The sequence below is a fragment of the Primulina tabacum genome, chromosome 4, assembly GCF_025594145.1.
Source record: "Primulina tabacum isolate GXHZ01 chromosome 4, ASM2559414v2, whole genome shotgun sequence".
NCBI classification, from domain to species: domain Eukaryota; kingdom Viridiplantae; phylum Streptophyta; class Magnoliopsida; order Lamiales; family Gesneriaceae; genus Primulina; species Primulina tabacum.
This window is the reverse complement of record NC_134553.1, coordinates 15031191-15040719: the sequence shown is the minus strand read 5'-3', so window position 1 is coordinate 15040719 and position 9529 is coordinate 15031191.

Genomic DNA, 9529 nt, shown 5'->3' with positions numbered 1-9529 from the left:
CCTGTGAACGATCACTTTTTCCCTGTGATGGAGGAATTCCTTCACTCTTCTCAGTACGCTTTGGAGGCATTGGGTCCCACCGGGCGTGCCAATTTGTTTTTCACAAAATTGCGGGGCGTGCCAGGAACGTGTTCGTGCTAAATGTGAAGAGATCTGACTTCGTTTACCAAGCGTTATGAGTCTCGATTCGACCGTTAATTATAATTCCTTCGAAATGCCTTCAAAGATAAACGTATAAATTAAGGGAAATAAAGAAATTATAGAGAAAATCCACGGACAACATCAAACTTAAATATGTTGTTATGAATTTTGATCAACATTTTACAATAAAGTTGAAGAAATGAGAAAATAGACTGCTTGGAAAATGGAAAATGAGCGAACAATTAATGACAAAATTCTGCAGAGCTTTGCCGTAGATTTGTTGAATGTGTGTGTTGTGTGTTTTTTTTTTTTTGGATTCCTCCTTCTGCTTTTGACACATTTTTTCACGTCATTTTGGGCTCATTTCCACTGACCACTCAACGATCTTTCATCTTGGGTAATTGATGTAGCCGACTGCAACTTTCTTTCACTAGGCCAACTGCAAATCCACTAGGCTTTATCTGTTGGGCTTCTCTTATGGGCTTCTAAAATAATAAAATAATTTTAGGCACAACAGTAACATATGATTTTTTAGTATCTCAAATATATAACAAATATTGTTATTAATTACTCATGTCTTTTATTGAATCAAAATCGATAGAAATTATTGAAAATGTGATACAAATATGTGATATTTGATTATCAAATCTTTCAGATCTGGTACTAATATATTTGAGTACCTAAAATAGTATAACAAGTAATGATAATTATATAATTATTCCAATTTTATAGTCAAAATCTTATCTTTTGTGTCAGATCTAAAATAGTTTGTACTCAAATATGATATATTAGTATCATATTTTTAATGTCTTCTAATGATTCATTAATGAAAAGATATGTGATCTCAGGAGGTGGAAGAATTTTTTTTCTCCCGCAAAAATTAAAAACATATTAATGTTCAAATTTAAGGATTTAAAAGCAAGCTACCAATATAAAATCGTGATATGAATAATTAATAATTGAATAGTTAATATGGAAGTCCTGCACGTCAAAATATATGCATCCGCCGAATATTTTTCCATATAATACCCTATTTTCAAGAAATGACAAATAAATTTATCTGAATGATTGTGCCAAGCACATGTTTGTGTCAAATGTGAAATGATTCGACTTCGTTTATCAAACATTGCGAGTCTCGATTCGACCGTTAGTTATAGTTCTCTCGATATGGCTTCAAAGGTAAATGTATAAACTGAGGAAAATAAAGAAATTATAGAGAGAATCCATGGACAATATCAAACTTAAATATGTTGTTATGAATTTTGATCAACATTCTACAATAAAGTTGAAGAAATGAGAAAATATACTGCTTGGAAAATGGAAAATGAGCGAACAATTAATGACAGAATTCTGTAGAAGTTTGCTATTGATTTTTGTGTTGATCTTTGTCGTGTCTTCTTTTTGATCCCTCCTTCTGCTTTTGTCACACTCCACATGGAAGTTTCAACCACATTCCATGATCACTAACGTTGGGTCATGGCTCAACTTCTGTCATCGTGCTTTCCTGGACCAAACTGCAACTCTTCTTGTGCCAAAATATTTGGGCTTCTTTTTATGGGCTTCTGAATTATTTTTAGAGATAACAATTGCCCCGCATAGCCAATTTGGCTAAATTGGTTATTGGTGGCGTGCCCATCTCTTTTAAGGCTTCTAAATGAACCCAAACCGACTTGGCCACTGAAAGAAAATTCTATCACGATGATCTAACAGCTGAAACATATCTTTTCAAAAAATAAAATTCCCTCACACGCTTCCTGAGCATATCGATTCTTTTGGTGTTCCTCAACATGAGATCCACAAATATAATTCCTTCGCAATAAAAGATTCTAGTTTATCTTCATTTCCATCAATAATCTCATTCTCCACCCTTAACCCCTCGATTTCCGCACCAAGTTCCTCATAATCTCACACACTACCTTCCTTCTCCTCTTCGATTACCCCTTAATCTGTCACCTACCACTAACCCCACGCCGGACAACAGAAGCGCCGCCTTCCCTCGACATCCTTCATTCCTCGATTTTGCCAATCGCCCAAACGACTTTAGCCGACATCGAATCGCGGCCTGCGGCTCATCTTGCGCATCATCGCGGCCCGCCTCTTCCTCGCGTGGCTTGTTCTCGCCGCAACGCCTTTTGGTATATCCTGGACTCCATTACGTTTCGGTGGGTTCTGCTCTTCAAGTAGTGTGGGCTTCCCTTTGTTAGTTTGTGATTCTTCCACCCGCCACTCACTAGCCATGCCACTCCAGGGAACAGGTAGTCTTTCGGATTCTCTCCTTTAATTAACATGGTAGAATCAATCGGATGATGCTCTATGTGTTTATTAGAGATTTTTTGTTGACATATTTGGGTAGGCTTCGTGCTGTTTATATGCTCTTGAGCATCCTTTGGTGATAATCCTTATTCATTGGCGGTTCTCTGTAATTCGTTACGTGTGAAAGATTCCTCCCTTGCGGATTTTTCTTGTTTGAAATGTGAGGAAGCTTGCGTGTTTTATTTGTAGGGACAACCAGTGACCTTTCGCTCGTGGGCACACGCTTTCCTAACTGTCAAACCAAACTTTCTTCCTCAGCTCCTAGGATGTCTGCTTTTAGGTACTTTTAATTCCACCAAGTTCTAGTTCGTTAAGTCCCATTTTCCTTACTTTGAATTTTGTATCATTCGCAGGCCTTCGACAATCATCTGCGACGATTCCACCTTGGTGGAAGTTTTCAATCCCCTCATTGACTCTTCATACCATCACATCCCTCTCTCTGCTGAGACCGCCAACATGCTGTTCCCCCTCTCTACTCTGGAGTCAAACGCTTTGCTATTGAATCGTACCGTCATGCCTCCCTTTGAGTTTGCTAAAATCAAGTCTTTTCCTCGGGGGAACTTCAATTGGAATACCTGGGTCGATAGACTGAAAAAATTTGATGGGAGCATCTGGCGAAAACAAGGCCTTTATCAGCTATTTAAATGTCTACCGTTGACCTTACTTTCAATATTGATCTCCTTGAAGGTGTCATTAGGATGTGGGCGCTGCCGTGTAATTCTTTTATATTCCCATGTGGCCCCATGTCTGTAACTTTACAGGATGTCTTGCAACTCACAGGCCTTCAACTCATAGGGAATGAATATTCTGGACTAGTGGACACTACCGGCTTGCCCCAACTTTTTGACCAATATTTGAATAGCTTTTATATGGGTTCTGATATGCAAATATATATTTTGTCCTTCTTCCGGCAAACCTACCATTGGAATACCTTGCTCTTGCTAGATCTTTGAGTGTTGGGTAGGTACACGGTTTGGGTGTGATGTTTTGGGGTCTATTTACCACTGGTTGAACGTCGCAGTGAATAATGCACACTTTTCTAAACTAAACGGAGTGATGCAGATCCTCCAAATGTGGTTATTTTCTTATTTTTCATAACTAAGATCTCCACCGGGACTCCTTTCTGAGCGGTTGTCATGGAGGGAGCTCATGTCTTGTTAGAGTGATTTCACCGTTGCAAGAGTTTGTTCTTTTCTGTGGTCTCTGCCTTTTGCTAGGACAGGTCCATCATTCTCCTTATCTCATAACTACGGCCGAAGATTACTCATGGGTCGAGCACATGGCTGCCAGTAAAAAAGCTGATGTGTCATCCTTGGTTAAAGATGTGCGTACTATCATCCTCCATCCCCGTTTCTTAGTATATGATGGAACCTCCCACATGTGAACAGAGTACTCATACCTTTGAATTCTACAATCCAGCTTTGTATCCTTCTCAACTGGGTTTATGTCCGACTGTCCCTTCGAAGGCTTTATATTTGCATCATTCTATGAATGACATGATGAAGACGGAATTGTCCCAAAAGAGGTTCACTTCCCTGTCTCTGATTGAGCTATCAGAACAAGCAAGATATTTCAAGACTCCCGTCATAGCAAGCCCCATTTCAGCATCTGATGACTATTTTGCGTGGTGGACTGCACGATATGATCAACTTTTCCCGCGGAACTAGAGATTTCAGGTACAATTTATTTTTGCATTTAACATGATTTGCTACTCTCGTTTTTAGAACCTTATATATTTGAATTGCAGATTCTCAAAGTCCTCGATAGGCCCTTGATTTATCGGCTACTCGGAATGATAAAAAAGGTAAGGAGATGAAACAAAACTCTCCCCGAGTGATCCCGGCTGCCCAGAGAAGAAAGCATTTGCACCTACCCCGCCGAGACGGCGAACTCGATCCACCACTCAACTGCCTCATGCCATTTCCCCACTCACCTCCACTCCTGTGGTTGGTACTACGATAGTGAAAAATGATAACTTTTCCTCAACCTCTGGCCCTTCAGCTGACCAAGAAACCGAGTCAGATGATAATTATGTCCATTTGGCTACTCCTTTGGCCTCTCTTAAATGCAGGAAAGTTCTCCCAGGAAGTCATTATGATGACGTGGCAGAAAAACCTTTGGCGACCGGCTCTCATTTTCAGGTGATAATCATTTTATTCTTCCTTTCGTTTTCATTTGGATCTCACCTCCTCCCTGTTATTTTAGGATATATCAGCACCGTGGGCGATAGTCTCTTCTGTCGAAGAGACTTTGGACTTTGATTTCAGCTTCCTAAACTCAGGAACCTCCCATGCGGCCTCTTCTTCGAATCTCCCTTCTGGCTTGGAGCTAGCCACCGCGAAAGCTTCACTGCGGCATTTTTTGAACATGAATCTAAATTCCTTAGGGGACATGGAAAAAACCACTATTTTGTCTGTTGTGTCTATTTTGAAAAGCAGCCCTGATTTCCTCCTATCCCTGGTACATGATGTGCTGAATGCTTTGCCAACCATATTCTCGGCTTTCTAGGATTCGAGTTCTACGTGTTCAGAGACGTTAGTTCAGGTGAAAGACTTCAAGGAACAAAAAAGGAAGTTGGATGACATGCTCCCTGAAAGACAAATCGCTCTGTCCACTTTACATCAAAAAACGTGGAGTTTGACGCCAAGGCAGAAGTAAAGAAAAAGTTAGAAATAGGAGCTCGCCCAGCACAAAGCTGACATGGTAACCCTTCTACATGACAGCAAAGTTTTAAAGGCTTCCTCTGATAGACTCAAAGCTAATATCCAAGGCCTGTCCGAAGATTTAGTAAGTCAAAAACATGCCTATCAACAGTGGGAAGACGCCTTGAGAACACTGGAACATACTCGGGCAGAGTGCCTGTCTAAGTGGGAGGAATTACACTATTTTGAGCTTTCTTAAATGTTCATGCACCACCATTTAACATTTCCTTTTGTTATTTTGCTAGATGTTCGGACCGCTTTATGGTAGATCTTTTAATTTGTTGTATTTCTTTGCCATGATTTGGCTTACTGTTGAATTTTGGATGCTGGAATTATATTATATCTGTTGCTTCGGTTTGTCCACTAGTGTTTGCACGGATTTGTATCTTTGGGATGTCATGTTTATAGGAGAAACTCTGCCAGAATTTCTGTAAAAATAAACTAACACAACGGCTAAATAGTCTGTTTCTTCAATATTATCACAACATGCTATCACCATTGCTCATTATCATCCATGTTTTCCAAAAACATCAAAGTATCGAAATATATAATGAACACACTCTACACGTCGTTAATTCGACCATCAAGACAACATATTATTCTCTTAAAAACACATCAGCTGCAAAGGATTTCATGAACAAATTTTCTTTTTATTTATTCACAGATGCTCCACCACTATCTGCAAACAAGTTCAACAAGGAATGGCTGAAAGTCCATTGCTCCCATATTTACAGAACTCCTTACAAGTTAATATGACATATTCAAACAGAGTGGCCATCTAGCCTACTTTGTACCAGACTTCCTCACATCCAGCTTCATTAACCATTCATATCCGATATCCCCACCCAACTACTAGGATAATAATGCTTCAAGTACTTGCCATTGATGCACCTCCTATATGGTTCACCATCTAGACTCGCCAACCAGTATGCATTTTCATCCAACACTCGATGAACTTTAAATGGTCCTTCCCACCATTTACCGAATTCCCTATCTTTAGATTCGAGGGGTAGAATTACCTTCCAAACCACGTCTCCCTCCTCGAATATTTTCTTATTCACTCGCTTATTGTAACTTCTAGCCATCTTGGATTTCTGAAGCATTAAAGCATTATACGTTTGCATTCTTAACTCATCCAAATCTTCCAGTTCCATAATCATTGCTTCCGTGTAGAGCTCTGGTTCTAATTCATTCTGCCTCATCACCCTTAAAGAAGGAATCACCACTTCCATAGGCAAGATTGCATCATGTCCATAAGTCAAGGTGAAAAGGCTTAAACCAGTAGCACTTCTCTTCGATGTCCGATAAGCCCACAAAGTTTCTGATAACAGCTGATGCCACTCTCAAGGGTTGTCCTCCAGTCATTTTTTTTAACATGTTAATCAATACTTGGCTTGAAGCCTCAGCTTGACTGTTGGATTGGGGATAATTAGGTGAAGAATTAATCAACTGGATCCCATATTCCTCAGCAAATTCCTTCATTTCTGATCCCACGAACAAAGTTCCCTGGTCGGTTGTGATCGATTGTGGGATTCTAAACCTGTGAATAATATGATCTTTCACAAATACAATAACATCTTTCTGCTCTACCTTCTTCATGGGGAGGGCTTCCACCCACTTGGTGAAGAAATCAGTAGCTACAATTATAAAGGAATGCCCTTTATATGAAGGAGAATAAATTTTCCCTATCAAATCCATGGCCCACCCCTAGAATGGTCACGGATTTATGACAGCGTGCATCTCATCAGCTGGTATCCTCTGGATATTCCCGTGTTTTTGGCACTAGTTGACACCCTCTCGAATATCTTATACAATTCTTTAACATCGATGGCCAATAATGGTCATGTTTGCGGATTAACCACCTCATTTTGATCCTTAACTGGTGTGCCCCACATATTCCTTCACGTACTTGCTGCATCACTTTCATGGCCTCTGGGAAACCCAAACACTGCAACAATAAACCATCATCCCCTTTTCTGTACAATTCATCTTCCATCAAGACATATTGTAGAACTCTCATCTTCAAACCATAATGAAAATTCTGTTCAGGATTCCTCAATGCATCCTTTATCTCATCTCTCCGATCCCCGGCGAGTTAAACATCAATATCAAAGGTATACACTTGTATTCCTCGTTGGTAAATAAAAGGATGATTTCTTTTTTGTACCAACAAAAGTTTGTGGGTAAGCTCGGGCGATATCCTTAAACCAGAAGCAATCTAAGCTAATTCATCAGCTTCCCAGTTGTCTTGTCTTGGCACGTGTTAGAAGGTCACATCTTCAAAATCGTCAAGGAGTTGTGAAGCAGCTGTAAAATAAGGGGCTAACGCCAAACTTGAACATTTATATTCCCCGGACATTTGCTTGAGAACCAGTTGGGAATCTCCAATAATAAACACGTCTTTAGCACCCAAATCTCGTAGAATTTCTAAGCCAATCACTAGCGCTTCGTATTCAGCCTAATTATTGGTGCATGAAAAGTCCAGATTAAATGACAACGCTGTCTTAACTCCCGTTGGGGAGGTTATCACAACTCCAACCCCTGACGCCCTCTCTGTACTTGAACCATCAAATTTCAAAGTCCATGATTGATTGACACAAAACACTGGGATATCCACTGGTGCACTCCCCGCCACATCAACCATATGGTGGTTTGCCATAAAATCAACAACAGCTTGGCCTTTCATAGATTTTTGGGGGCAATAAATCAAGGTAAAATCGGCCAATGCCAGCGACCATTTGCCAATCCTCCCAGTCAAGATAGGCCGATGAAGCATGTATTTGACAAGATCTGCATGTGAAATCACATAAACCCTTGAATGGATCAGATAATGCCTCAATTTAGTAGATGAATAATATAAAACCAAACACAATTTTTCTATGGCGGAGTATCTAACCTCCACCTCTGTAAGTGATCGACTCAAATAATAAATGGTCTGCTCATGATTATCTTGGTTGTTTTGCGCCAAAAGACATCCAATAGAATCTTGAGCGGCTGATATAAACAGTTTGAGGGGAAAACCACGCCTTGGGGGCATCAAAATAGGAGGTTTAGACAAATATTATTTTATTTTATCGAAAGCTTCTTGGTGACATTTTTTCCATTTAAATTCTTCCGAGTCTTTCAACTTTAATAATAAAGAAAATTCTCGAGTTTTACCTGCCAAGTTTGAGATAAATCTTCTTAAATAATTCACCTGACCGAGGAATCTTTGTAACTCCTTCTTATTCTTCGGTGGCATCACTGCCATGATAGCTTTAGCCTTATTTTTGTCCACCTCTACTCCCCGCTGGTGAACTAAAAAACCAAGGAAATTCCCAGCTTGTACACCGAAAGCACATTTCAAAGGATTCAACTTCAAATTGTGTTGCCTCATCCTTATAAAACTCTTCCTGAGGTGGCCAAGATGATCTTATGCTTTTTTCGATTTAACAACAATGTCATCAATATATACCTCCAACACTGACCGATTATATCATGGAAAATGGTATTCATGGACCTTTGGTAAGTTTCTCCTGCATTTTTTAAACCAAATGGCATAACAAGCCATTCAAACGTGCCGATTGCCCCAGGACATCTAAAATCTGTTTTGGATACATCTTCCTCTGCTATTTTTGTTTGATTGTATCCTGAAAATCCGTCCATGAATGACATCAACTCGTTTTTCGCCACTGCATCGACTAACATAACGTCCACCGGCATGACATAAACGTCTTTTGGGGTGCCACAATTTAAATCCCTGAAATCTATGAAAACTCGAAGCTTCTCATTCTTTTTCATAACAGGGACTATGTTTGCAAGCCATTCCGTGTATCTTACTGGACGGATGAATTTCGCTTTGAGAAATTTTTCGCTCTCTTCTTTTACCTTTGCTTCAATGGCCTTGGACATCCTTCTAGCCGGCTGTTGGTATGGTTTGAAATCATCTTTAATTGGTAGCCGATGTTCCACCAATTTACTGTCTAAACCCGGCATATCTTCATATTCCCACGCGAAACAATCTTTGAGTTACACGAGAAGTTTCACAATTTCTTTCTTCATCTCTTCCTCTTACAAGTCACTGATATAGGTAGGTTTGGGGCATTACACGGTTCCCAGATTCACCTCTTTCAAAGGATCGTGAGTCTCTGGCTGTCGATCTTCCATCTAAGCCAGAGCTAAGACTATATTTTCCAACTGTAATTCTGTTTCCTCACTGTTATCACATTCATCTTCAAATATTATTTCAGTTCCGTCAATGTCCCACAATTCTTGAGATTGTACTTCATTCACCAGATGCTGCAATGTGGCTTTCCATTCGGAAGTTTCAGCCACTTCCATCTCTTCTTTAGTGAACTTAATCATCGACCTCCTCGATAATAGGCCGGACCATG